The sequence below is a fragment of the Montipora capricornis genome, chromosome 3 (genome assembly GCF_036669925.1).
Source record: "Montipora capricornis isolate CH-2021 chromosome 3, ASM3666992v2, whole genome shotgun sequence".
Lineage (NCBI taxonomy): Eukaryota > Metazoa > Cnidaria > Anthozoa > Scleractinia > Acroporidae > Montipora > Montipora capricornis.
In genome coordinates this window covers 49,297,681-49,302,314 of record NC_090885.1, presented here as the reverse complement: position 1 = coordinate 49,302,314, position 4,634 = coordinate 49,297,681, and the positions used below count along the sequence as shown (strand labels likewise).

Sequence of the window (4,634 nt, the reverse complement as noted above, 5' to 3'; positions counted from 1 at the left end):
AGAGGTAGAGCTAGAAAGTGATCTTTGGACACTATTTCTTTCTCAAAGAAGGTCTCAGACCATATTTCTATAACTTCTTTAACAAAAGGGTCTTCTATGTTTAGATTACCAATGTCTTTTTTGTTTAGGTTTCCTTTAAAGACGGCGTTGCCTCCATATGTTGCGAGTTCTAGATCAAAAAAAACTTTCCATTTGCTGCAGTTTTCTGTGTTCAGGTATTTTTTAATCCAGGTAGCTTTAAGGGATTTGTTAAAAGTTGTAATATCGATCATTTTGAGTCCACCTTCAGAATAATCATTGATGATAACCTTGCGTTTAATTTTATCACCTTTATCATTCCATAAGAATTTAAAAAACATCCTATTAATCTCTTTAATTGCATGGTGCTTAGTTTGCAACGATGTGAGTACGTATACAAGTTGCGATGCTACTAGGCTCTTCAGAACAACAATTTTCCCTATTAAGCTAAGTCTTCGAAATTTCCAGCATCCTAAGATAGATTTAACTTTCGTAAGCTTTTCGTTGTAGTTTAAAGATATTGCCGTATCGCGATCCGTTGCGAACCAAACGCCAAGTGCCTTAGTCTTTCCCTATATCCATTTAAAATTCATTTCGGGTCAAAATGTTTGATTGCTTTTTACTAAAAGCTTCTATCAAAGAAAGCGAAGACTTAAAGGATTGTTCAGATCCATCTAAAATGAGCGTCGTATCGTCTGCATATTGGCTTAATTTAATAAAAGACCATTCGAGAGTATCGAAAGCCTTTTTCAAAGTCCAGAAAAAGGAGAAGTGCAGGGATTTTTTTATTACCTGTATATTTGATGACGCTATCTAGTGTACGTATGTTGTCACTGATGCATCTGGTTTTAATGAAGCCTGTTTGATCATCTGATATTAGCTCTGGTAGAACTGTTTTCAGCGGGTAGTCTTGCCTGATCTGAGGTCGTACGTAAGTCTTTGTTCCTCTCTCTCTGTCGGTGGGCGATATGAACGAGTCGCGGTCGTCCACCGGCATTCTACATTTCAAGGGACACGGCCTCTTCCCTTTCTTATGAAGAGGAGAAGGATTGGCCGTGACACCTCAACACCGTCTTTTCTCGCAAAAGAAGAAAGACACATAGTGTATTCGACCCTCAGACAGACATGCTCCCGGGACCAGGGCCCGAGAGCGCCATTTGCGTTCAAAGATTCGATGATTCACTGTCTTCTGCAATTCACACTACTTATCGCAGTTGGCTGCGTTCTTCATCGATGCGTGAGCCAAGAGATCCACCGTTCTGAGTTGTTTTCTCACTTTTTTTTCGTATCTTTCGATCATTCTCACTATTGACAAACTGGATAGAAAACAAAGACATGCGAACGTGGGGGGGGGCTGACTGCTAACGCACACAGCATTTGACGACCGCTAGGAATCGGAATCGAACCCTGATCCTCCGTTACCCGTCGTCACCACGGTAAGCCACTACCTTACCGTCAACAGTTGATAGGGCAGAGATTTGAATGAAGCATCGATGAGAGAACACATCGATTCGTTCAGTTATCGTGAATCACCTTGGAATCACGGCCTACCACCCGTTTCCTGCTGGTAAAAGAACCAGACAGGTGCAGGGGCTGGCCGGTCCGGTTTTGAATCTAATAAATACATCCTTTCTGAGAACGTGAGCTCACAGTCGGGACTCCAGTCGCATGTATTAGCTCTAGAATTACTACGGTTATCCATCCGGCAGTAACACCATCCATCAAATAAACGATCACTGATTTAATGAGCCATTCGCAGTTTCACAGTACTACTCGTCAACGAGCATGAGTGCTCGTACTTGCACATGCATGGCTTAATCTTTTAGACAAGCATATGACTACTGGCAGGATCAACCAGGGAACCCTTTTATAGTTCAGTGGAGTGGTCACTCTTCGCTCCTTCTTGGCTACCACTGATTCACTGCCTTTGCTTTGATAGGTAGACATCTTTCTCTACAACACCTCTCGTACTCTTTCACACGGCTGACGGACAGTCACCCTTCTTTCTCAAAGAGAGATAAGATGGGATGTGTCGGTCGAGCCGCACACGGCCACGGTGAAACTTCACCGACGATGATCTTTATCTGTTTCCAGCACGCACAATCTCCGACTAAGTTTTTTTTCCAGGGAATTACCCCGTGGAATGATGCAAGACCAGATTCGGGATCTGGGATATCTGCAATGTCACTAAGGACCATAGTGAGATTGCCTTAGACCTTCCCTTCACCTGTCGTCGGATCTTACCTGACACCATACTTAAAGTGTACTCTCCCAATCGATGGGTGAGCCTTTTCCCCAATAAAGTCGCATTCAAGCATTGAGAGTAAACTCCAAGTCTACACTCCCAGTCCAAGGCAGGGCCCTTTCCCCAATGGGCCCACATCCAAGTCACCGAGATATCGACAAGGAGAATACTCCTCGTTCGAACCTTCATTCTTAGTGTGCGAGTAAACTCCAAGTCTACACTCCCAGTCCAAGGCAGGGCCCTTTCCCCAATAGGCCCACATCCAAGAGACAGAGAGTTCGACAAGGAGAATACTCCTCCGTCGAGCAGTCATTCTTGCATTGAGAGTAAACTCCAAGTCTACACTCCCAGTCCAAGGCAGGGCCCTTTCCCCAATAGGCCCACATCCAAGTGACAGAGAGTTCGACAAGGAGAATACTTCTCCTTCCAACTTTCGTTCTTAGTCACTTTGACTTAAAAAAAAAAGAAAACAGAGGTACTCTCCCAATCGATGTGCGGGCCCGTTCCCAAATAAGCCCGCATGCAAGCGACTGGGAGAATACTCCTCCATCGAGCAATACTTCTCACCGGGTGAGTAAACTTCAAGTCTACACTCTCAGTCCAAGGCTGGGCCCTTTCCCCAATAGGCCCACATCCAAGAGACAGAGAGTTCGACAAGGTGAATACTCCTCCGTCGAGCTTTCGTTCTCAGTGTGCGAGTAAAACTCCAAGTCTACACTCCCAGTCCAAGGCAGGGCCCTTTCCCCAATAGGCCCAAGTCCGAGTGGCAGAGAGTTCGACAAGGAGAACACTCCTTCGAGCTTTCGTTCTTGCCGTAGTCGTTGGTCGGATCTCTGAAAACCAAAGACCCTCGTCCGAGCGACCGAGTAAGTGAGATTCTGGCGTTTCGAGTCGGAAACGACCGTCTGCCTTCCATTTCCCGATCCGCGGACAGTGCCAGCAGGGTTCACAGAGTCATCCTGCATCGATTGCCGCAAAAAACGGGTTGGGGGCGAAACGACCGATCCTTCCCCTTTCGCCCCCGCACTGCTCAGGTCCGTGCGAACAACTTTCTAGGAAATTTCAGTGCAGACTGGAGGTCGGGGGCGAAACGACCGAAGATCGACCCCCCCTACTCACCCACCGAGTTTGGTCCAGGTCCGGTCAAAGGCGACCGAGATACGAGGCCGAGCGTTCCGGGTGACTCCCAGTCGAATCTCGGGTGACTGGCATCGCTTCGACCGAAGAAAGCGACTGGGAGTCGAGGACTAGCCTGCGCGTCCCCCCCGGATCTCGCCGACCGTTGTTTTCGCCGGAACTTTGGCTGAACCCACATCCAAAGTACCCAAGGTCGTCCAGAAGCGTTGGTAGAGGCCTACAAGCTTGCTAGAGAGATTGGGCGAACCGACTAGGGGCGAACTCCGATATAACCTTCCCCTATAGTATACTTTAAACACGTTTCAGGCCTACCCAGCTGCCGGTCTTGGAAAAAATCAACACCGGTTTGGTTCACATATGCCCAGCCCTCCCCTGACGTGCTACATAGTAACCAATGGTATCGTTGGATTCAGAAATGGATTCCCGAACACCTTTTCGGGGTTAGGGGGGCCATACTCAAAACCGCGGGGGAGTTATGGCCAAAAAACTGACTTTTCTCACTTATGCAGAGCCTTCCCTGGGCGTGCTATTAGGGAACCAATGGTACCACGAGATGCACAATCAAATTCCGCAACACCTTTTCGGGGTTAGGGGGCCCTAGTCAAAACCGGGGGGAGTTATGGCCAAAAAACCTGTTTTTCTGTAATATGCAGGGCCTCCCCCTGAGGTGCTAGAGAGTAACCAATGGTATCACTGGAACCGCAATCCGATTTCGCAACACCTTTTCGGGGTCCGGGGGGCCCTAGTCAAAACCGGGGGGAGTTATGGCCAAAAAACATGTTTTTTCCACATATGCAGAACCTTCCCCTGAGGTGCTAGAGAGTAACCAATGGTATCACTGGAACCGCAATCCGATTTCGCAACACCTTTTCGGGGTCCGGGGGGCCCTAGTCAAAACCGGGGGGAGATCTCCTCAAAAAACCACTTTTGCTCACATATGCAGGGCCTTCCCCTGAGGTGCTAGAGAAGGACCGATGGCACGGTCGCATAGCTCGTCCGATTGCGCATGTTTTTCACCCATTCCCAAGGGAGTAGCTCAAATCCCAAGGGAGTTACGGGCCAGAAGTCGCTTCGCCACCAGAATGTTGCCAGACTCGCCCGAAGGTGCTAGAGCCTAACCAAGGATACCACGGGATGCGCCGTCGCACGCTGATTCGTTCTAACTGGGTTTCGGGGGGGCACCTGTTTCCGGGGGGGAGATATGGCCAAAAAACATGTTTTTTCCACTTATGCA

General features: G+C 48.2%; 1 non-coding gene across 1 annotated transcript; it reads right to left on the bottom strand.

The window, feature by feature from the left end:
• Window positions 1-1,127: 1,127 nt before the first annotated feature.
• Window positions 1,128-1,284, bottom strand: LOC138044190 (5.8S ribosomal RNA). The gene has a single exon (XR_011131406.1). It is a non-coding gene; the product is annotated as a 5.8S ribosomal RNA (ribosomal RNA).
• Between the last annotated feature and the right edge of the window lie 3,350 nt (window positions 1,285-4,634).